Source organism: Pelophylax lessonae, assembly GCF_965119305.1.
Source record: "Pelophylax lessonae genome assembly, chromosome: 11".
In the NCBI taxonomy this organism is placed as follows: domain Eukaryota; kingdom Metazoa; phylum Chordata; class Amphibia; order Anura; family Ranidae; genus Pelophylax; species Pelophylax lessonae.
The window spans coordinates 202,268,219-202,293,620 of NC_138778.1; the positions used below are offsets into that span (position 1 = coordinate 202,268,219).

The 25,402-nt window shown below is 43.4% G+C and overlaps 1 protein-coding gene across 1 annotated transcript in view; it reads left to right on the plus strand.

Annotated features, from left to right (window-relative positions):
• NTSR1 (neurotensin receptor 1) overlaps positions 1-25,402 on the plus strand; it is a 279,461-nt gene that overhangs the window by 213,397 nt on the left and 40,662 nt on the right. The window lies entirely within an intron of this gene.

Genomic DNA, 25,402 nt, shown 5'->3' on the forward strand with positions numbered 1-25,402 from the left:
TTCCAAGGCAATTCATATAAATATGTTGCAGATCATGATAGATCAAGATGAATGGTCATAAAAATGTAGGGTTCCCTTGTGACAGGTGTGGAATCGATTCCACACCTGTCACAAGGGAACCCTACATTTTTATGACCATTCATCATGATCTATCATGCAGACAGGAGGGTGTGCTTAGCTGAGAAAACCCCTCCTCCCTTCCTGAAGAGTTCTGAGATGCATGACATCATTTGCCTAGACCAGGACACCAGGAAGTAACTAAAGAAATGTAAAAAAAAATGTAAAACAAATAAATATAATATACTTCCTATTTATTATTTTATTTATTAATGCTAGCAGCAGAAGGAGTAAAATAGCCAATGTTTATTGGGAGGGTGAAGTTCTTTTTCAGCAAACCCAGGAAATACCAGTTGATGTTGCCCTTGTCCTTTTCATTTCTTGTGAGCTGACCTCCAAACATAAAACAATGTTATCTTATTTGCGTAAACTACTAATCCCATCATCTCCCTTGTAATGGAGATGAAAATAAAGACAAGACACGTTTGAAGAACAAAAAGGACTCAACATAATCCCCGCGCTACAAACAAATAACAAACAAATGACAAAATTGCATGTGTCAGGAGCTGCCATCACTTCACATGAAATATACTGTATATACAGTGCCTTGAAAAAGTAATCATATCCCTTGTAATTTTCCAAATTTTGTCATGTTACAACCAAAAACGTAAATGTATTATATTGGTATTTTATGTAATAGATATGGCCAGAGGCGTAACTAGAACCTTCAGGGCCCTGATGCAAGGAACCATGAAGGGCCCCCCAGACCCCTGGCCGGGGCCCTTACCTTCAAGCCCAGGGCTCTTCCCACTAATCCTGGGGCTCTTTACACCTGTTGCATGGCCTTTTATTACGGTCCCGCAGCAGGATTCTTTCACAAGTTCTGCAGTGGGCCCCCTTCCTGCAATCTTGGGGCCTCCCCACAGTGGTGCAATGCCAGGGTCCGGTTGCAAGTGTGACCTTTGCGATCCTGGAAGTTCACCCACTGGTTTGCTACCGGGCCCCCTGGAGCATGGGGCCCGGTAGCGATTGCAACCCCTGTAGTTACGCCCCTGGATATGGCACATAATTGTGAAGCAGAAGGAAAATTATAAATGGTTTTCAACATTTTTCACAAATAAATATCTGAAAAGTGTGGCGTGCATTTGTATACAGCTCCTTTACCCCTAATTAAAATCTAGTGTTATCAATTGCCTTCAGAAGTCACCTAATTAGTAAATAGAGTCCACCTGTGTGAAATGTTATCTTAGTATAAACCCAGCTGTTCTGTGAAGCCCTCAGAGGTTTGTTAGAGAACCTTAGTGAACAAACCGCATCATGAAGGCCAAGGAACACACCAGACAGGTCAGGGATAAAGTTGTGGAGAAGTTTAAAGCAGGGTTAGGTAATAAAAAAATATTGCAAGCTTTGAACATCTCACAGAGCCCTGTTCAATCAATCACCTGAAAGAGTATGGCCCAACTGCAAACCTACCAAGACATGGCCATCCACCTAAACTGACTGGCCGGCAAGGAGAGCATTAATCAGAGAAGCAGCCAAGAAGTCCAAGAGGCTCTGGGAGAGTTGCAGAGATCCACAGCTCAGGTGGGAGAATCTGTCCACTGGACAACTATTAGTTGTGCACTCCACAAATCAGTTTTTTATGGAAGAGTAGCAAGAAGAAAGCCATTGTCGAAAAAAAAGCCATAAGAAGTCCCGTTTGCAGTTTGTGAGAAGCCATTTGGGGGATACAGCAAACATGTGGAAAAAGGTGCTCTGGTCAGATGAGACCAAAATTGACGTATTTGCTTAAAAGCAAAACGCTATGTGTGGCTGAAAACTAACACTGCACATCACCCTGAACACACCATCCCCACTGTTAGACATGGTGGTGGCAGCATCATGTTGTGGGGGTGTTTTTTTTTAGCAGGGACAGGGTCAGAGTTGATGGGAAAAAGGATGGAGCCAAATACAGGGCAATCTTAGAATTTCGAGTCTGCAAAAGACTTGAGACTGGGGCTAAGGTTCACCTTCCAGCAGGACAACGACCTTAAACATACAGCCAGAGCTAGAATGGAATGGTTACCTCAAAGCATATTTATGTGTTAGAATGGTCCAGTCAAAGTCCAGACCTAAATCCAATTGAGAATCTGTGGCAAGACTTGAAAATTGCTGTTCACAGACGCTCTCCATCCAATCTGACAGAGCTTGAGCTATTTTGCAAAGAAGAATGGGCAAAAATGTCCCTCTCTAGATGTGCAAAGCTGGTAGAGACATCCCCTAAAAAGACTTGCAATTTTAATTGCATCGTTAGGTGGTTCTACAAAGTATTGACTCAGGGGGGCTGAATACAAATGCACACCACACTTTTCAGATATTTATTTGTAAAATATTTTGAAAACCATGTATCATTTTTCTTCCACTTCACAATAATGTGCCACTTTGTGTTGGTCCAGTGGTTCTTAACCTGGGTTCGATCGAACCCCAGGGGTTCGGTGAGTCAGTCTCGCGGGTTCGGCGGAGGTCAAGACATACACCGGACTCATATGATTCGTGATGACACGCCCCGCTCATCCCCCCGAGAATATAATACTGATTGTGAGGCCGAGCGCACCCAGGGAAATCAGAGCTGCGGTCGGGACAACTCACAGCCATTACACATAGACACTTGACGCTCCGCCCCCTGTACCTCCCCCAGCAGGGTTCCAGTCTATTCCCTGCAGGCTGCTTGCTGCTTGAGTGGGCGGGATAGGGATGTACCTGACCACGGAGATCACGCCCGCCTGGAAGAGGGAAGTGTTAGCAGCTGAGCAGAGGGAGCAGAGTGAATGTTCCTGGAGGTAGGCTCAGCTAGCTGTACATGGTGGATTCGTTTACAAGCACCTCTATGCCAAGTCTGCTGAGTTACTGCAGCTTAGCATAGAGGTGCTGTTAGTTGACAAATGGAAATGCATGTCCTTTTCATTTAGCTCAATAAAGCATTGTGAATGCCCCCTGGTGTGTGCCATCCTGATACCCCATGGTATGCCCTCCCAACACCTCCCCCCCAGTGTGTGCCCTCCTGACCCCCCAATGGTATGCCCTCCCAACACCTCCCCCCAGTGTGTTCCATCCTGACACCCCATGGTATGTCCTCCCAACCCCCCCAGTGTGTGCCCTTCTGATACCCCATGGTATGCCCTCCAAACACCCCCCCCCCCAGTGTGTGCCCTCCTGACACCCCATGGTATGCCCTCCCAACCCCCCCCAACCCCAGTGTGTGCCCTCCTGAAACCCCATGGTATGCCCGACCAACCCCCCCACCCCAGTGTGTGCCCCCCTGACACCAATGGTATGCCCTCCCAACCCCACCCCAGTGTGTGCCCTCCTAACACCCCATTGTATGCCCTCCCACCCCCCGTCACACTGATTTGCAGTAAATATTCATTATTATGCTTTTGTTTTTGTGTGAAAATCATGTTTTAATCATGGTTTTGTTCTTTGTTCTTAATTGTTTTTTTTCTTTAATGGTTTTGTTCATTTTGTGCACCTACGTATAAATATATACCTAAATATATACCTATGTTTTGAATTTGAAAAAATCGTATTTTATTTTTCCAATTAAGAAGGGTTCGGTGAATGCGAATATGAAACTGGTGGGGTTCAGTACCTCCAACAAGGTTAAGAACCACTGTGTTGGTCTATCACATAAAATTCCAAAAAAAATACATTTATTTTTTTGGTTGTAACATGACAAAATGTGGAAAATTTCAAGGGGTATGAATACATTTTCAAGGCACTGTAGATAGGAAAATAGTGAAGTGCTCACGAGAAACCCCAAAATATAAATCAAAAGCACACTAACACACATAACATGCGTTTACATATATAGTGACAAAGTACAAGTGCAAAACACCACTATATTTGAAACAATATATCTAAACTTCCTAGTGCAAGAATATCATTACTTATGCCGTGCGTTTACATAAATTTGAACCTTGAAGAAAGTCCAGGAGGACGTGCAACACGTCAGATGTGCGGAGCAGCGTGACGTCATCATGCCAGTTATTTATGAGGCACCATCTTAGATTTCTTGTACCAGTGTTTACTTACTGCTGTTGATCCTAAGAAAGCTTGTAAGTGCGTTTTTACCCATTTTACCACCAAGGGGTGGATGGGAGCAGATCTTAATGTGAAGTATCTGCAAAGAACACCCATTACATTTAAGGGTTATTTGACCTCCTGTGTATACAAATAGTGAGATCCATCCCATAAGGTGAGCGTACACCCTCAGCATTGCAGTGGTGGTAATATGCACATTGCATGGAAGAACTTTTAAAGGCGTGGTGGAAGATTTATGAGCACTTTATGCAAAAACTGGCTTTTTTATAATTGAATTCTGAAATATTGTTTTAGGACACTTAATTTATTTAATTTATGGATTATTTCAATTACCACACAAGGACATTCATTTTGAGTTCCATTTGCTTTGCAAGTGACATTTGTGGAAGTTTATGTAAATGCATGGCATACAGTGCATCCGGAAAGAATTCACAGCACTTCACTTTTTCCACATTTTGTTATGTTACTGCCTTATTCCAAAATGGATTAAATTCATTACTTTCCTCAAAATACTACAAACAATACCCCATAATGTCAGCGTGAAATAAGTTTGCTTGAAATCTTTGCAAATTTATTAAAAATAACAAAACGAGAAAAATCCCATGTACATAAGTATCACAGCCTTTGCTCAATCCTTTGTTGAAGCATTTTTGGCACCAATTACAGCTTTAAGCATTTTTGAGTATGATACTACAAGCTTGGCACACCTATTTTTGGGAATTTTTTCTTCTTTTCTTTTCATTTTTCTTTTCAGGATCTCTCAAGCTCCATCAGGTTGGATGGGGAGCGTCAGTGCACAGCCAATTTCAGATCTCTCCAGAGATGTTCAATCGGGTTCAAGTCTAGGCTCTGGCTGAGCCACTCAGGGACATTCACAGAGTTGCCACTCCTTTGTTATCCTGGCTGTGTGGTTAGGGTCGTTGTCTTGTTGGAAGATGAACCTTTGCCCCCATTCTGAGGTCCAGAGCGCTCTGGAGCAGGTTTTAATCAAGGATGTCTCTGTACATCTTACCCTCGATCCTGACTAGTCTCCCAGTTCCTGCAGCTGAAAAACATCCCTACAGCATTGTGCTGCCACCACCATGCTTCACTGTAGGGATGGTATTGGCCAGGTGATGAGCGGTGTCTTGTTTCCTCCAGACATGACAGTTGCCATTCAGGTTCAATCTTGGCTTCATTAGACCAGAAAATTTTGTTTCTCATGGTCTGAGAGTCCTTCTGAGAGTCCTTCAAAGGCAAACTCCAGGCAGGCTGTCATGTGCCTTTTACTGAAGAGTGGCTTCCCTCTGGCCCACTCTACCATACAGGCCTGGTTGTGGAGTGCTGCTGAGATCATTGTTCTTCTGGAAGGTAACTGTGGGACCTTATACAGACAGGTGTGTGCCTTTCCAAATCATGTCCAATTTGGCCCCCACTTGACTCTATGCCCTTAGAGGACCAGAGCGACGTTAAACGTCATTTCTGCCCTCTGGCCTTAAGGGCCCTTTTTTAAAAAAAAAATTACATCTTTATTTTATTGCTTTTAAGTATAAATGTGAGATCTGAGGTCTTTTTGACCTTCTAAGCTTGCGCGCAGAAGCAAACGCATACGAAAACGGTGTTCAAACCACACATGAGAGTGAGAGCAATAATTCTAGCTAACTCTAAACTGGTAAACTGTAGAAATTTTTAAAGCGTCGCATATGGAGATTTTAAAATACCAATTTTGTTGGCATTTCACGAGGGTGCCCAAATTAAAAATGACGTTAGGTATCAATTTACTTGGCGTAACATTATTTATCACATTAAAGAAAAAATTGGGCTTACTTTGCTGCTTTCTTATTTTATTTTTTTTTATATTTAAAAAAAAAAATTGCGTTTGTAAGATAGCTGCGCTAATACGGTGTGATATAAAGTATTGCAATGGTCTCCGTTTTATTCTCTAGGGTCTAAAAAAATATATATATAATGTTTGGGGGTTCTAAGTAATATTCTAGCAAAAAATAATGATTTTAACAAGTGTCAGAAATAGGCCGGGTCCCTTAAGAGGAAGTAAACTTCCTCTGCAGGCATTTACCTATAGGTAAGCCTATAATAAGGCATATCTATAGGTAGTGAACCTATACATCATTGTGCCACACTTATAAAAACAAATTTGCTTGGCAGTGACCATTACTGAAAGTGTTTGTTTAATTTTCCTGTCCACAAATCAACCCGTTTCTTATAAAACATTTTGCCAGTTTAGTACCCGTTAAGAAATTTCCAGTTATGCTTAATTTTCTAGTGTGACAGACCCAACTGGGACAGGGGCTTTTGGAGGGGACTGCAGGGTAGCCTCTTGCCTACTAACTATGGGCCCCGGCATTTGAGGGAACTACAAGCATTTAGGAAGATGTCCTGTTATTTAATGCAAGAGGACATTCCCAGATAGCAAGAATTTTCAACAAAGAGAGTTCCAGTTTGCACCTAAGCTAGTGGCATCTAGATCTTGGGTGCTCAGCTATAATACCTGGTTCCTGGTTCCAAACTGGAAGAAGCTGTATATTGACGGAAGCATCCAAGCTGGGTGCTGGATGGTTCCGTCACATCTAGCATGGCTGTTTTAGGAGATGTTTGATTCCAGGAAAACAGTTGGCCCTTATGTTGGCACACAGGTACTGATAGCAGGGATAGTTAGAGGAATAGCATTGAGTTTATTGTGAACCTCTGGGCTTACTTTATCTTTTAAGGTGGGCCCAGGATCATTAAGCTTTTCTCGGTTGCCTTTTCTATCCTTAGTTTATCATTTAAGCTTGTTGGAGTTAACGGTCAATAAGAAAGGTTTTGGGGGCAGGTAAGGTGGACGAGGGATCGACTATGGAAGCTCTGGTTTATATTTATATATATACTTGCTACCTGGGTGCTCTGGAGATAAACAAAGGATACAAGCAGGCACCTGGAGGTAGATGCTGAGTGGATTGGTGAAACTTTAGAGTACACATGGGAACTGACCAGCTGAAAAGAGAGAAGTGTCATGTACCAGGAAGAGAGTAGACATTTAACCAGGTCAACTGTTTTTATAGAAGAGAGTAACTTCAAAAATTCCTATTTTTGGTAAAGTATGAATTTGTCATAACTTGCATCAAACTGACTGAGGAATTACACATTTCAAAAGAGAAACATGCCCTTTTTTTAAATACATTTTGAACTATTAGAAAATTTGCATGCAGACGTTCTGCCCTAGATATACTGATATAAATATTTAGCAACAACCACAGAACTTTTTTCCTTGTGACTCTACATCATACACGAATCCCTGTGTTCTCCCATTCCCACAGGGTGGTAACAGATATGAAATAATTCATTGGACTAAATGTTTTGCGGGTACTGTGTTAAAAAATGATGGTTATTTAATGAGAAGGTGTTAATGTTTCATGCTGATAGCAGAGAGCAAGTAACTGAGATTGGTATACACTGGACAAAGTCAAGATTTTTGATTCTCCGGTTAGAGAGAGAGATCCACAGCAACTAACCCTGGGCCATAAGGGAAGCTGTGTTTTGGGGTTGGATTAAAAAAAAACTGCAACACAGGGGTTTAGGATCACACTACCCAGTGCACACTGTCTCATCTGAGCTAAAGGAAGCCCAACCAAAATTCAACAGGGAGTCAATATAGCACCTGGGAGATGGAAGTACTGAAGTATTAAAAGTAACAACCGGCATATATTAAATATACTCTATGCAAGCAACAGCGCTTGCTCTGAAAAGTGTGGACAAACCATCAACCAACCCAAATGTAAAAATAAACTATTGTAACAACTGTGTAAAAAATATTAATATAAATGCTTGTGCAACAAAAAATATTGTGTTACCCCAAAACCCAGTGCACACAAACAATAATGAATTCAAAGTCCTGTGTAACAGTTCCAATAATAATTATCCGTGGTGGTCAAGAAAAACAGCATGCTCTTTCTGTCGTGGTTAATAGGTGTATCCCAAAGGTAAATCCCGCTAAAGAAGAGGGTGACATCATGCGTCAATAGTGAGTGTAAAAATCCCCACTCACCAGACGATGTTGATCCTCCGTATCATATGATAAGAGGATTGGGAAAGCTTCAATGGTCTCTGTGACCAGGATGTAGCCTCCAGCCAGTCCTCCAGTTCGCCTCCCTCTCAGCAGTTAAGGACTCCGAGGTAAGTGGAGAAAAAGGGATCAAAAACGGAGAGCAAACTCCTCATAGTGTAAAATTGTTTAGTAGCCTTTATTTAGAAGCCAGTGTATATGGGCTAAGCATAAAAGGTTTTAAAAAACTCTCCCGTGCGGACTCCCGCAACTGTACAGTGGGAGCGAGGAAAGCTAAACCTGCCTAGTATCGGCGTACGTTCCACCTACACACAAGGGCGTCGCAACATTCGTCCCAGCATAACAAATTTCGTCATCAACGTGACGTCTTCAGAAGCTCCAGTTTTTTTGTTGCACAAGCATTTATATTAATATTTTGTACACAGTTGTTATAATTGTTTGTTTATACAATTGGGTTGGTTGATGGTTTGTCCACACTTTTCAGAGCAAGCGCTGTTGCTTGCATAGAGTATACCACTCTTGCGGATTTCACATTATTGTCTGACCACCAGGTTTGCAACAGACGCTGCTAGTTTCTATTTCACGTATTATTTATGATTGTTAGTTTGGCGTGAGTGGGTTTACAGTATTTTGCAATATATTAAATATACAAATGAATGTGGCTATTTTTTAAAGAGGAAGTAAACCCTCCTCTGTAACTTGTACCTATAGGTAAGTCTATGATAAGGCTTACCTATAGGTACTGTAAATATCTCCTAAACATGCACCGTTTAGGAGATATTTACCTTACATTCAGCCAGTGACGTCACTGGCGCATGCGCTCTGAAGGAACGGCCGCTGGTGCCGTTTCTTCAGAGACCCATGCCGTGACCGTCGGCTCCCGCGTCCGTACGGACGCGGGAGTGACGTCACCGCGGCTCCGGCCAAATAAGATGGCCGGATGCCGCGATCCCGGAAGACGGGCGACTGGACATGTCGCCCGTCATACAGGTAAGGGGGCGGCACGGCGGGGGCTCGTTCTAAGGTAAGTATTTCATAATGAGCTAGTATGCGGTGCATACTAGCTCATTATGTGTTTCTCTTTCAGGTTGCAAAAAGAAAAAAAAAATTTTTTTCTGGTTTACAACCTCTTTAATACAATAACCCCTTCATATCTAAGCCTTTTTCTGACACTTATTGCTTATAAGTTAAAATTAGTATTTTTTGCTAGAAAATTACTTAGAACCCCCAAACAATATATATATTATTTCAGCAGAGAACAAGGAAAATAAAATGACGATCGTTACAATATTTTATGTCACACGGTATTTGCGCAGCTGTCTTTCAAATGCAAATTTTTTGGAAGAAATACACTTTCATGAATTAAACAAAAAAAAAAAAAAACAGTAAAGTCAGCCCACTTTATTTGTTTAATGTGAAAGATAATGATACCCGAGTAAATAGATAACATGTCATGCTTTAAAATTGCGCACACCGTGGAATGGCGACAAACTACAGTACTTAAAAATATCCAGAGGTGACGCATTAATGTTTTTTAACAGTTACCTATTTAGGAGATCTAGTGCTAGGATTATTGCTTTCACTGTAACAATTGGGATGATACCTCACATGTGTGGTTTGAACACTGTTTACATTTGCAGGCGCGACCTGTGTATGCGTTCCCTTCTGCGCGTGAGCATGGATGGATGGGACACTTTAAAAAAAAATTTCTTATTTATTTTATTGTATTTTTTTTTTTTAATTTTACACTGTGCCTTTATTTTCATTTTTTTGATCACTTTTATTGCTGTCACAAGAAATATATACATCCCTTGTGACAGTAGTGACATGTACTCTTTGTCAACGAGTCTGTGGTAGTGAGCTCTTATAGATCCCCAGCTCAGGATTCCTCAGGGCGCGGAGTCTAAGCCCCAGCCTGCTTCTTCACCAGGGCCCCTGATGGTGGGGATGGACTTGCAGCAGACTGGAACCAGGTCGCGGCCCCCAGGTAGGCCCATGTAACGCTCCTGCGTTTTTGTAGTAGGCTGGATTTGCAGCTGCAGAATCTCCACTCAGTAGTCATGTAGAGATGTGTTGAATAACCAGATCCAACTCTCCAGACTCATCACTGTGGGCCTGTCAGCTTCAGCATACAGATATACACACTCAATAAGATGTTCCTGGAGTGGTAGGATGTATATGATAGTATGAAGATGATGTGCTGAAGGGACAGGTGTGAACAGTGACAGAGATGGTAAGCACTTGATAGAAATGTTCAGGAGAGTATTAGATGGTATTAGGTAGAATGCAGATAGGTTAGTAATCGAGTATGGTAACAGGTGGTAAGGACAGCAGATGACAAATACAGGATAGACTAACCCAGTGCAAGGATAGATGGTAGTAGACTCAAGAGCTAGCAATCTATGTAACAGTGCAGATGATAGAATTAGTATGCATAGATAGTAACAGTCCTTAATGTGCAGAGGTAGATAGTGTAAGTAAGGTTATGGAGGATTCCCCTGTGGGGTACTTATCACTAGTAAGGTTAGTAGTCGAAGGGTCCAGTAGTGAGGGAGTGATCCAGTAGCGAGATACAGGGATCAGTAGCGAGGTTCTGGTCTGTTCCAAGTAAAAGAGAATAGCTGGAGGTTCCGGCAGCAAGACAATGCTTGTAAGCATGTGGACACACAGGCAGGTTGAATGAACAACGTGAGAGAGAACGCCGGCGGTTGAAATAGCCGCTCTGCGGCGCTCGGCGATGACGTCATCCGTCTTAAAGGTGTATGCGTACCACCTAATTAGAAAGGTGGGACGCATATTTGAAAGGAAATGGAAAAATAAGGGTACCAGAGGTACCAGAATCTTACAGTACCCCCCCCTTAAGGCCGGCTCCGGAAGGCCTATAGCACTGGTTTCTCCGGGTATTTCGAGTGAAACCTTCGTATAAGCCTAGGTGCGTGAACATCAGTGGTATCCAACCAGGTGTCGTCTTGGGCTCCATAGTTCTTCCATCTTATGAGATACTGGAGTCTTCCTCTGTGGATACGAGAATCCAAAATCTCCTTAATCTCATATTCTTCTCCGCCTTCAACTTGTACTGGAGGTGGAGGCAAGATGGTAGGCCTTATTCCTTGATTAGGAACATGGGGTTTCAGTAGCGACACATGGAAGATGGGATGGATCTTGAGATCTGCTGGTAAGGTGAGCTGTACTGCAGCTTTTCCAATAAGTTTCTTAATTGGGAAGGGTCCCAGAAATAAAGGTCCAAGCTTTTTGCTAGGGATCTTTAATCTTAAATTTCTTGTCGATAGCCAAACAAGGTCCCCAATAGCATACTGAGGAGAAGGTCTTCTACGTAGGTCGTAGTACCTTTTTTGTTGGCTATGGGCGTGTGAGATAGTGGTATTAAGTAAACCCAGAGAGTCCTTTATTTGGGTAAGATAGTCTGAGGCTACTGGGTTACTTGATGGTAGGATGCGTGGTGGAAGAAGTGTGGGATGAAACCCATAGTTCAAGTAGAACGGACTTTGCTTAGTAGTACTGTGGGTTGCGTTGTTATAAGCAAATTCCGCCAGAGGGAGAAGGTCCACCCAATCATCCTGTAGGTATGATGTGTAGCAACGCAGATATTGTTCTATACACTGGTTGACTCTTTCAGTCTGTCCGTTGGTCTGAGGGTGGTAGGGAGAAGTGAGCTTTCGCTCAATCCGTAATATTTGACAAAGAGCTTGCCAAAATTTGGAGATGAACTGTGAACCACGGTCGGATAAAAGAGTCTTTGGAATTCCGTGTAACTTGAACACATGTTTCATCAGTAGTTCCGCTGTTTGTTTAGATGAAGGTAGTCTACGGATAGCGATGAAATGTGCCATCTTTGTCAGGTGGTCCACTGACACTAGAATGGTATTAAATCCTTTAGAAGGTGGTAGTTCTACTATAAAGTCTAAGGACACAAATTCCCATGGAACCTGGGGTATTGGTAGACTGCAGAGTAGACCAGATGGTTTTGTAGTGTCAATTTTGGACCTTGCACAGATGTCAAATGAAGATACAAATTTTTGTACAGATGTCTTCATATCAGGCCACCAAAACTGCCTAGTAATTAAATTAAGGGTTTTCGTCATACCCATATGTCCTGCCATGGGCACATCATGTGATAACTCCAAGATCTTGGTGCGCATAGTAGGGGGTATGTAGAGTTTGTCGTTGTAATAGAGGAAGCCTTCTGCATCAGTACTTAGTTGTGGTGGAGGTGAATCCAATCCTATACTGTGCAAAATCTCTTCCTTCAGGGAACGAACAACCCCGATAATACGTTCATAGGGTATTATAGGAATAGAAGGGATTTCAGCGCAGTTATCTTCGGTTAATCGTGATAGCGCATCCGCTTTTTTATTTTTGTCTGCAGGCGTGTAGGTCACTAAGAAGTTGAATCTTAGGAAGAATAATGGCCATCGTACCTGCCGGTGGGAGAGAGTTTTGTTAGTCTGGAGGTATTGAAGGTTTTTATGATCTGTATATATGAGTATTGGTAACCGGGTACCCTCAAGTAGATGTCGCCAATTCTCCAGTGCCAGTTTTATGGCAAGCAACTCCTTTTCACCCACTGGGTAATTCACCTCTGGGCTGCTTAATGATTTTGAGAAGAAAGCAACTGGGTGGAGTGGTGAAGTATTTGTTGGTCGTTGGGAGAGAACTGCTCCTACTGCCATATTTGACGCATCTACCTCCAGAATATATTGGAGGAATGGGTCTGGATGGCGTAGTATGGGAGCAGAAGTAAAGCTTGATTTTAACAAGCAGAAAGCTCGATTTGCTTCTTCTGACCATTTGAATGGTTTCTTTATACTTGTCAGTTGTGTGAGAGGTCTCACAATGGCAGAAGAGTTCTTGATGAACTTCCTATAGAAGTTTGAAAATCCAAGGAATCGTTGTAATGCCTTACGAGTTGTTGGTATAGGCCAGTCCAGAATACAGGATATCTTGCTCATATCCATCTTAATTCCGGTTTTGGATATGATGTATCCTAGGAATAATATTTCTTCTTTATGAAATAGGCATTTTTTTAATTTCACGTATAGATTGTGTGCGAGTAATCTGGATAACACAAGTCTTACATGTTTTATATGTTCAGAGAGACATCGAGAATAGATAAGTATATCGTCCCGATATACTACAACACAGACATCAAGTTAATCTCTAAATATGTCATTTATGAACCTTTGGAAAGCTGCGGGAGCATTACACAACCCGAATGGCATCACAAGATATTCGAATAATCCGTATCTGGTTCTGAATGCTGTTTTCCACTCATCTCCGTCACGGATTCGGATTAGGTTGTATGCCCCTTTCAGGTCTAATTTAGAGAAGTAAGTAGCCCCACGCACTTGTTCAATGAGTTCGGGGATGAGCGGTAAAGGATAGCGATCCTTTATTGTAATCGTATTTAATTGCCTATAATCGATAATAGGCCTAAGACTTGAATCCTTATTGCGGACAAAGAAAAGTCCTGCAGCTGTGGAAGAAGTAGAGGGTCTGATGAACCCTTTTGTCAAATTCTCATCCAAGTATTCCTTGAGATGAGAAAGTTCATCCTGTGAAAGAGGATAAACATGACCGAAAGGCAATTTGCTGTTAGGGAGTAGATCGATAGTGCAATCATAATCCCTATGGGGAGGCAACACTTGAGCATTTTTTTCAAGGAATACTTCGGACAGGTCCTGATAGCATAGTGGTGCAATCTCATCTGACACCACAGACAGGATCTTTCCATAAGATGGGAGGTTACACGTAATCTCGCAATAGTGAGAAGGGAAAGACAAAGTCCGTCTTTTCCAATCTATGATTGGTTGATGTGTGTGTAACCAGGGGAGTCCCAAAATAATAGAAAAATGGGGTGAAGATAGTATATCAAAAGTGGTGGTCTCCATATGAGACTCGTTAGCAGTGACAAGGAGTGCTTGTGTCTGGTTGGTGATTGGACCAGAAGATAGTGGAATACCGTTAATGAAACTAACAGAAACAGGTTTAGGTTTTGAAATAATAGGTATTTTATTTAAGGTAACAAAACATGTATCAATATAGTTTCCACAAGATCCGGTGTCGATCATAGCCTTGGTGGTAATCCTAGTCTGGTCCCACTGCAATGTCAAATGAACAAAGAGATAGGGGTTAGAAAAGGAAGTCGTTAATCCTCCTAGCAAGACATGTGAACACTCATCCTCTTTTTTGCGGACAAGGGGACAGACGCTTATCAAATGATCCGGGGATGCGCAGTACATGCAGAGGTTTCTGGATCTTCTTCTAGCTCGTTCAGTAGTTTATAACGGTGGGCGTATGGTTCCTACCTCCATGGGAGTAGGGTCAACGGCCGAAATCCGAGAAGGACTAGACAATGGCATTCTCATTTTCTCAGCCTTTCTTTCACGCAGTCGCCTGTCGACGTTGATACTGAGTTGTATTAAGGCATCCAAGGTGCCAGGTAAATCCGCTCGGGCGAGCTCGTCTTTAACAGCTTCTGACAACCTGAGTCTGAATTGAGTTCGCAGAGATGTATCATTCCACCCTGAATCAAGGGTCCATCTCTTAAACTCAGCTACAAAGTCTTCTACAGGTCTCCTTCCTTGTTTTAAAGCCCTCAATTGAATATCAGCAGTACTCTGCCTGTTGGGGTCATCATATAAACTAGCGAGTTCCGCTAGGAATAAAGAATAGGAGTTGAGAAGCTGATCATTTTTCTCAAAGAGAGAGTCTGCCCAGGCCCGTGGGTCACCCGTTAAGTATGAGATAACGGTACAGACTTTCATTTGATCAGTAGGGTATGTACGAGGTTTTAACAAAAAAAACAATTGACATGCGTTTTTGAATTCACAAAATTTTTTCCGATCACCTGTAAACACTAGAGGAGGGTTTATTTTAGGTTCAGGGGGTTGAGCAGCAGTAAGCTGTGAAAGACGGGTTACCTGCTGTGTCAGAGTCTGATTTTCTTCTTTTACTTTAGTAAGAGCAAGTATTAATGCATTTACTTGTTGTGTTAATTGTGTCACTTGAGTGGGTAATTCTGCTGAATCCATTTTTTAGGTTCGTTCAATCTGTAACGCTCCTGCGTTTTTGTAGTAGGCTGGATTTGCAGCTGCAGAATCTCCACTCAGTAGTCATGTAGAGATGTGTTGAATAACCAGATCCAACTCTCCAGACTCATCACTGTGGGCCTGTCAGCTTCAGCATACAGATATACACACTCAATAAGATGTTCCTGGAGTGGTAGGATGTATATGATAGTATGAAGATGATGTGCAGAAGGGACAGGTGTGAACAGTGACAGAGATGGTAATCACTTGATAGAAATGTTCAGGAGAGTATTAGATGGTATTAGGTAGAATGCAGATAGGTTAGTAATCGAGTATGGTAACAGGTGGTAAGGACAGCAGATGACAAATACAGGATAGACTAACCCAGTGCAAGGATAGATGGTAGTAGACTCAAGAGCTAGCAATCTATGTAACAGTGCAGATGATAGAATTAGTATGCATAGATAGTAACAGTCCTTAATGTGCAGAGGTAGATAGTGTAAGTAAGGTTATGGAGGATTCCCCTGTGGGGTACTTATCACTAGTAAGGTTAGTAGTAGAAGGGTCCAGTAGTGAGGGAGTGATCCAGTAGCGAGATACAGGGATCAGTAGCGAGGTTCCGGTCTGTTCCAAGTAAAAGAGAATAGCTGGAGGTTTCGGCAGCAAGACAATGCTTGTAAGCATGTGGACACACAGGCAGGTTGAACGAACAACGTGAGAGAGAACGCCGGCAGTTGAAATAGCTGCTCTGCGGCGCTCGGCGATGACGTCATCCGTCTTAAAGGTGTATGCGTACCACCTAATTAGAAAGGTGGGACGCATATTTGAAAGGAAATGGAAAAATAAGGGTACCAGAGGTACCAGAATCTTACAGCCCAGCTGAGGATGTGGAGACCGCTGGCGTGTGCAGGGTAAACAGGAGACTATAAGGAGATCCAAGAGACAAGCCGAGGTCAGGACAGGCAGCAGACAAACATAGACGGAGAAACGAAGCCGGGTCGGTACACAGGAGATCAGATACAATAGCCAAGGGATGCACGGATGGGAGCTCAGAGAACAGGGATGTTGCTCAAGCAAGGAGCAGTGCACTGAGCATGTGTATATATAGGGAAGCAAACAGGGAGGTGACCCAGGAAGTAATTGACAGGAACAGGATATAACCCACAGTGGAGCAGGCGACGCCCATAGAAGCCCAAACACCACATGTGAAGGGAGGCAGACAGAAGCACTGCAGCAAGGAGGTAAGAATATACAGACAAAACTATAGGCTAACTTGCGACACTCTTTATGGAGGGATCTGGGGTCTATAAGACCCCAAATCCCTCCTTTGCACTTAAAAGCATTCAAAAAAACAAATTTGGTTGTTTTGAATACTGTCTTTTTTTTAAATATGGAGCCTTTAAGGCTCCAGTAACCAGAAGTGATGTCATGACCCCATCTCGGGTCTCGCTCAGGGCTCCCAGTGGGATAGGAGACCGGGGTGGGGTGGCGGAAAGCAGCGGGAGTAACAAAGTGAACAGGCTTTACATACCCCGCACTTTAAGGATCACGGCTCTCATACCTTGCCTGGTTCAGCTATGTTCAAAAAAATGTTTGTAAAATGAAACCACTCCATCCCTTTGTTTGTCTTCCTCGATTGTAAGATTTAGTGTGAAGATGTACAGGCAAGCAAGATAAACATACATCAAAGAAGTACCCTTGATCCGTTTAGCACGAAACCCCTTATCGTAAGGCTTAAGTGCTTACAATTAAGTGTGAAACGCGTCAAGGTTTCATCTTTCATGTCTGTTTATCGGTACATGCCTGGACACAATCACACTAAATCTTTCGATCCAGCAAGACAAACAAGAAGATTAACCTGATCCATTTTATCGAAATTTCCTTTCACTGTCCAGTCACAGGCTGGGGGGGGGGGGGGGGGGGGACAAGACCTGTAAATATTAAATAACTTGCAGCAAAGAGAAATCAGGTCTTTTGCTCGGCCAGATTGAGCTGCGCAGTCTCAGAACTGCAGAAATACAAATACAAAAAGCTATTATATAAATATTTCATGTTTTTAGTTATTTGCACTTATCTGCTCTCTTTTTAAACCAAATAAGCATTAACCACTTGAAGGTTTTACCCACTTCATGACCAGGCCATATGGCATTACATTACTTTAACATAACTGGCAATTGGCAAGTCGTGCGACACTGTACCCAAATAACATGTATGTCCTTCCCCCCCCCCGCAAATAGAGCTTTCTTTTGGTGGTATTTGATCACCTCTTTTTTTTTTTTTTTTTTGAACTATAAAGAAAAAAAGACTGACAATTTTGAAAAAAAAAAAAAAAAACAATGTTTTTACTTGATACTATAAAACATATCCAATAAAAAAAAAATGTAAAAAACCAAATGTCCTCATCAATTTAGGCCAAAATGTATTCTACTAGTACCTGTTCTGACTTACAAGCAAATTCGACTTAAGAACAAACCTACAGTCCCTATCTTGTTTGTAACCCGGGGACCGCCTGTACATATTTTTGGTAAAAAAAAATCTCAATAAGCGCATATTGGTTTGCGCAAAAGTTATAGCGTCCAAAAACTATAGGATATATTTATGGAATTTTTATTTATTTCTACATTTTTTTACTAGTAATGGCGGCGATCAGCGGCTTATAGCAGGACTATGATATTGCGGAGAACAATTGGACACCTAACTGACACTTTTTTCACTGTTTTGGAACCAGTGACACCAATACAGTGATCAAAAATATGCACTGTCACCGTACTAACGACACTGGCAAAGATGGGATTAAATATCTAGGGGCGATCAAGGGGTTAAATGTGTGGCCAACATGTTTTACTGTGTACTGTGTGAGGTGTTTTTACTAAGCAGGGAAAAAAACAGCACATTGATGCTGTCAGAAGAGAGCCCTGTGTTTGTTTACCTACATAGGGCTCTCTTCGGTAATCTCTGGAGCCGATCAGTTCATGCTGCAGCTTAACGCAGCACAGCTGAGGTGGCGGGGGCGCGTGGATCACTAGGTACATGATCCAGCACAGGAGAGCCACCTTGCCACCATATATGTACTGCATACGGTCGGCAAGCGGTTAAAGTGATTGTACAATCTCGTTTTTTTTCCTATAATAATAACAAATGTTATACTTACCTGCTTTGTGTAGTTGGTTTTGCACAGAGTGGCCTGGATCCTCCTCTTCTCAGGTCCCTCTTCTTTGATCCTGGCCCCTCCCTCCTGTTGGGTGCCCGCCACAGCAAGCAGCTTGCTATGGGGGCACCTGAGCCAAGTCATAGCTCCATGTGTCCATTCAGACATGGAGCCCTGACCCGTCACCACCCCCTCTCTCCCCTGATTGGCTAGCTGACTTTGATTGACAGCAGCAGCAGCCAATGGTGCCACTGTTGTGTCTCAGCCAATCAGGAAGGAGAATTTAGGCTGGCTGAGACACTCGGGGACATTGCTGGACAGAGAGGAACCTCAGATAAGTATTAGGGGGGCTGAGGGGGGCTGCTGCACACAGAAGGGTTTTTTTTTAAAGAGGAAGTAAACCCCCCAAAAAAAGGAGAAAAAAAAAACCTGTAAAGACAAAGGCATAATGAGCAAGTATGCATCGCATACTAGCTCATTATGAAATACTTACCTTAAAACGAAGCCCCCGCAGTGCTGCCTACTCAGCGACTGGGCGACCGACAAGTCCGGCTGCCCTGCTTCCTTGTTCGCGTCCTCCGGCCATCTGATTGGGCGGAGGCGTGATTACATAACTCCCACGCATGCGCGCGGGAGCCGCCGTTTACGGCAATGGGCTCTGAAGTAACGTCACGGGTGGCTGTTCCTTCAGAGCGCATGCGCCGATGACGTCATCGGCTGCATGCACTGTAAATATCTCCTAAACTGTGCATGTTTAGGAGATATTTATAGCACCTATAGGTAAGCCTTAATATAGGCTTACCTATAGGTAAATGTAAAAAAAAAGTGGGTTTACAACCACTTAATGCATAAAATGCATTAAGATAAAAAACATTCTGCCTTTATAACTCCTTTAAGCACAGACCTGGACCAAGACCAGTGCTTGGTTAGCTGCTTCTCTGGCTGTAGCAGCAAGGGAATGACAGCTCTGAAACTGGAAGTGACAAAATCCATCAGAGAGGAGATGGGGAAACTGATGTTCCTTTATCTCCTCTTTTGGAAGCTGCCTTTGCCACTTACTGTGGTCCCTGACTCCCCAGTGGAACAGTAGGGCCTGGGAACCACAGAAGGCGGTGGCGGGAAGGGGGTAGCCCTCCCTAGTGCGGAAAAGCTGCCCAGATCACTTTTACAAAACAGACGATCACCAGCTAAAAAAATAACCACTTGCTGACAGGACGTTTATAATGTACAGTGCATTGATCAGCAAGTGGTTAAAGCTGAATACTTGAAAATTGTAAGGGAAGGTTGTGGAATATAACACCTGCATTGCATGTGGATGATAGCCAAGAACATGCCAGTTTTGCAATAACAAATGCAGTACAGATGCCTTTCTGTCCTAGACCACTCTCTCAGTGGAGACACTTTATTGCCAGTGATCTGGTGCCTTTTATGCCACTGACATTACATTGTAATGTGGAAGGTGCCATGGGAGTAGCACGTTCCATAATGTGGGTTACCTGTGTCTTTTTCCTATGGGACTGATGTTACTACTAGGTAAAGTTAGGGGCATTCTCTAATAGTGTTACTGATCACATCCACTCAACAATCAATGACATGAATTCAGCCCAGTCTGTATTATCTGTCATAACAATCATTATTTTTAGCCATGTGATTATTTCCAGTACTTATTACTAAATATAATAACTGTTATTGCAAATACCCATCATTATAACAGCCAACATTGCTTGTCCCGTTAAAGTCAACATCATCCAAAGCTTACAAATAAGCAGCAAAAGCATTAATATTGAAGTAAGGTGACAGCGCTGTGAATTGACGTGGAGAGATAATCTCAGAGATCTGAGGTAGATTCTCTTGTTTTTGACAGCAAATTTAAAGCATTTGGCAGCATCTTCTCTGAACGACACTTCAAAGAGCCGTACTTCTCAGTCACTGCTGGTGATGGAGCTTTTCTACAACAAACTAAGCCTGACTGATGAAAGTAATACTTTTTGTGGCTAATAAAAACCCACAACTAAGCTTCCAATACAAAAAGCATAATATGAGTGTTTGTTTTCATGGGAGCATGACAAATGTGATAGGTGGCCTGACTGGCATGTAGGGTGAGAGGAGGTGAGCCGGAGATGTGTAACCAGGAAGCTGCAGTTTGATGTTTGCTTTCCAAGGTATTTTGGAGATCTCACTCTCGGTTTCCATATACTGCACTGATGATGGCCAAATAACCTGAACGGCTACATGCAGTTTGGAATAAATGGCTTCCTAATATTAATGCAATGATTTGCATGGCTGTGCCTATTGTCCTGAAATGAGGATTCGTCCTCTTATTTTTAGGGCATATGATGGAATGAGACATGTGAATACCTTTTATTTTAGGGTCCATGTACACGGGACGTTAGAAAAAACGTCCTGCAAAGCTATTTCTGACGCCGGGAAAAAGCAGCTGTTAAACGTGCTTTCAGTAGCTTTTCCCATTTGCGTTATTGCACGTTTGGCCACGTTGCTTTTAGCAGCGTTTTTCTGCCTCCATTCAAAATCAATGGTTCCCTATGGGAGCCTATTGATTTGAATGGAAGTTGCACGGCAAGTCGGATCCGACTTGCGGCACGACCTGCACTGTGAGAATCTTAAGGGGGAACTCCACGCCAAAAATGGGAAAAAAACTGCGTGGGGTTCCCCCCCAGGTTCCAAACCAGGCCCTTCGGGTCCGGTATGGAATTTGAGGGTAGCCCCACGCCGGAAAAAACAGCGTGGGGTTCCCCCCAAAATCCATACCAGACCCTTATCCGAGCATGCAGCCCGGCAGGCTAGGAAAGGGGAGGGGACGAGCGAGAGGCCCCACCCCCCCTGGACCACACCAGGCCACATGCCCTCAACATGGGGGGGGGTGTTGGTACTTTGGGGCAGGGGGAGCTCTGCACCCCCCACCTCAAAGCACCTTGCCCCCATGTTGATGAGGACAAGGGCCTCATCCCCACAACCCTGGCCGGTGGTTGTGGGGGTCTGCAGGCAGGGGGCTCATCGGAATCGGGAAGCCCCCTTAAACAAGGGGCCCCCCAGATCCCGGACCCCCTCCCTATGTGAATGGGTATGGGGTACACTGTACCCCTACTCATTCACCACAAAAAAGGCAGTGTATGGAAATAACGACAGGAGACGTTTTGGAAAGTTTATTAAAAATCTTCATCCGGCTCTTCTTGTCTTCTCCTCTCCGGGGTCTTCTGCTCTAGGAACCATTAGGGAACCATAGGGAACCATTGATTTTGAATGGAAGAAAAAAAACTTATAACGTGGCTGAACGTAGGTTCATCACATTCAGTCACGTTTAGTCACGTTCGGCCGCGTTTCTGCGTTTGAAACGTCGGGAAACACAGGTTCAAACGCAAATAATTGCGTTCTAAAAAAAGTCCCTGAACGCAACTGCCTGCAAATGACTGTAAACGACCATGTGTACATGGACAGATGAGATAACATGGAGCTGCGTTCAGGGGCTTCTGAAAAAAACGCTCAACTGCTCCTAAACGGCCATTTCCAGCGTCCCGTGTACATGGAGCCTGAAAGTGTAACTAAATGCAACATTTTTATTAGCCTTGGACAAAGTAGAGGAAGAATCATCCTCTTATTTTTGGGATATGTGATGGAATGAGACATGTGAACCCACATCTTTTTTTAAAGTGGAACTAAACCCATCCATTTACCTGTTTCTGAAAACAGTTTTATTCAGGTGAATGATAAATAGCTGGTGTCATAATTGATCACATGTACAGCACCATGGCAACTGAAGATCAAAGAGAGGCTAAGATGGCAGATTCCTTGGCTGTAAAGAATAGGAGGGCATATGTAATTTTGCTTTTAGAAGGTTATACTGTACTACATGGATTGCAGTGAGTACTTTGTGATTACCTTACTTCCTTCTCACCATAACGTGTATGGTGATATTGTCCCATCGGGTCCCAGGTCCTACTCCATAGAAGCCATGGTTTCCATACACTGCACTGATGATGAATATATAGCCTAAAACAGGTTGGAACAAATGTCTATATTAAGCATCTTTCACACGGTCCGCATTCCGTTGCGGACCGTGCTCTGCTCAGTGGGGATCAATCCGCCGATCCCCGCTGAGCCGGCGGATGACAGCTCCGTCTCCGCACTGTGTGCGGAGAGGGAGGTATCAGAGCCCCACTACTCTCTATGGGGAATCGGATGAGAGCGGACCGCCTGTTTGCTCTCATCCGATCCCATCCGATCCGATCCCCACCAGCGGTTCTGGATATGCATCTGGCCAATGAGGGGGGGAAAGCACGGATTTCAATAGCTGTGCCTATTGTCCTGAAATGAAGATTTGGGATATATGATGGAGTGAGACATGTGATTACCTTCTATTTTATAGTGTAACTAAAGGCAAAATGTTTTTTTAGCCTTGGACAAAGTGGAGAAGAATTAGAACACCTGTTAGGTTTTTATCCCCTTTCCATTGTATTGTATCACCTCCTCCCTACCTGTTTTAACCCCTTAAACCACTAGTGCACCTTAACTGCATTGCACACAGTTCCCCTATTCACTTTATTGGGTCATGTTCAGCAGGCAATGCAATGGCAGAGATCAGTTTTCCCGTGCAACGATGCTAAGCATTGCGGCATATGTACTCCTCCCTGCTCTGCTTTTGCAGCATAAGAGGGAGTAGTAAAAAAGCAGTTCAACTACACAAAACCCCTAAAGGAGGCCTTAAACATTTACAATTGAGGAGAATCGGGTGCAGCTGTGCCTAGTAACCAATCAACTTCTAGGTGTAAGGCCCCTTTCACACCAGAGGACCAATCGGGTCCGCTTGTCCCTTTTTCAGACGGACCCACTGGGACCACTTATTGTTCTTAAGTCCCGGTTCACACTACCGCGACTTGTCAGGCGACTGGTCAGCCTGACAAGTCGCGGTCCATTCTGTGCTACGGGAACCGTTCTAATAGAAGCGAATCAAGTCGCTCCGACTTAGAAAATAGTTCCTGTACTACTTCGGGGTGACATCGGAGCGACTTGCATTGACTTCCATTATGTGAAGTCCGTGCAAGTCGCGCTGAAGTCGCGGTGCACGCGACTTCACAGGTCGCCCCCGAAGTCGGATCGCCATAGTGTGAACCGACAGTTATGGTCTCCTGACACCCGCTGGCATCCAATCTGATAAAATCCGCTAAGGAACAGACGTATAGGGATACATTCACCATCCGTCTGGTGGAACGGATTGGATGACAATTGGATGGAAACAGACATGCAGTCCATTTTCATCCAACCACCCCCATAGAGAGCAGCAGACTGTGTTTGTGTCTGCGTTGCACAGCGGAGCGGACACGGACCTGTCATCCGCCTGCTCAGGGGGGATCAGTGGAGAGATCCCACGCTGAGCAGGCGGATCCGCTTGGACGGATTCCGCCCTATGTGAAAGGGGCCTAAGGGCTCTTTCACACAGGCAGACCGTTCAGATCCGCCTGTCTGTTTTTTTGGCGGATCTGAACGGTCCCCCCATGCCTCCCTATGGGGCATCGGAAGTCAGCGGAGACATGTCAGCTGACATCCGATCCGTCAAATCTGGACGGATGGAAACCCTATTTTCCATCCGTCCAGCGGATCGGATTGGATGAGAACGGGGGACCATACATCTCTATGGGGGAATCAGTCGGTCTATGGGGGACCGACTGATTCCCCCATAGAGATGTATGGGGCTCTGACAGCTGTGTCTCTGCACACAGCGCGGAGAACAGCTGTCATCCTCCTGCTCAGTGGGGGATCGGCGGATCGATCCCCCGCTGAGATAAATGGAGTCCGTCCGATGGACGGATAGTGTGAAAGGGGCCTTATTGTCAAAGTTTTATTGAACAAGCCGAATTTAGAAGCTGCATGGTTACTTTGAACAGCTGCACCAGATTTTCTGTGCTCCAGTTTTAGTAAATCCCCCCCTAATGTGTCTGGAGTTCAGCTTTACATATTGTACAATATGGAAGAAAAGGGTTTTCTTGGCATTATGACAGTAAACATTCCTATTCGTGTTTTATTCCTCGGTGTGTCAACCTGTTCTGTTCTCTGACTGCAGATACATTTTATTCTGAAATGTGCTGCTCTGTCTTCACAAAAAGGAAGAAGCATTAGCTACATAACAGACAACCTGTATTGTTCATTCCTTGTATCAGACAAAGGCTCTAAAGTCAATGAAGTAAATTTCTCAGGACAGACACACTAGAGAGATGTAGGAAAAATAGAGCCCATTGTTATTTTATACACTCTTCATTAGACTGCATTGCCGTGTCTCATTAGCATGCTAATAAGCAGCGTGTTTAATGAGCTCTGACATAACAGTGCAAAAAGAGAGAGAGACAAATTGATATTTTCCTGTCCAAGATCTCTTTCCCTTCTTCTTCCATCAATGATTTCCTGTTTGTCTATGGTATTTCAATGCCATTTAAACTTTTTTTTTTTGTGTATTAGGGTTTATTGATACCGCCTTTATTTTGTAAATAAGTTGTCAGCTTTCCTGCGGCAATAATTTGACATAATTTAAATAATTTATAGGATAATAAAAATCTGTTTTGTTTTATCTCCATTTTTCTCTGGGGAGTTTAGTACACTGAAGATGACAAGCTTAGAAATATTTGAAGTGAAATTGCATCTTTATTTCGCATTAAACGAAAAAAAAAAAAATCTTTTAGCATTTCGAATCTAGGGATGGAAAGTGACCCACGGTGAGATGAGAACTTGACCTATGCGTTTTTTAGTGCATTTTGCAGTTTGCGGAAAAAAGCACTACAGTCCATTTAACATGGTTTTCTATAGTACACGTTCCCATCTATGCTTTTGGAGCCAGTGCATTTTTGGAGAGGGTTGGGGACTTTTTTCCCTGCTTCTTGTGTGTAATAGACTTCAACGGAGTCGCACCAGAAATGCAAGTGTTGCATTTGTTATGCGATTGATGCGTAACACTGTATATAGCTGGTTGCTAAGGAGTGGGTCGGGAAGCTGGCCGCCACATCCTTAACAACCGATGAA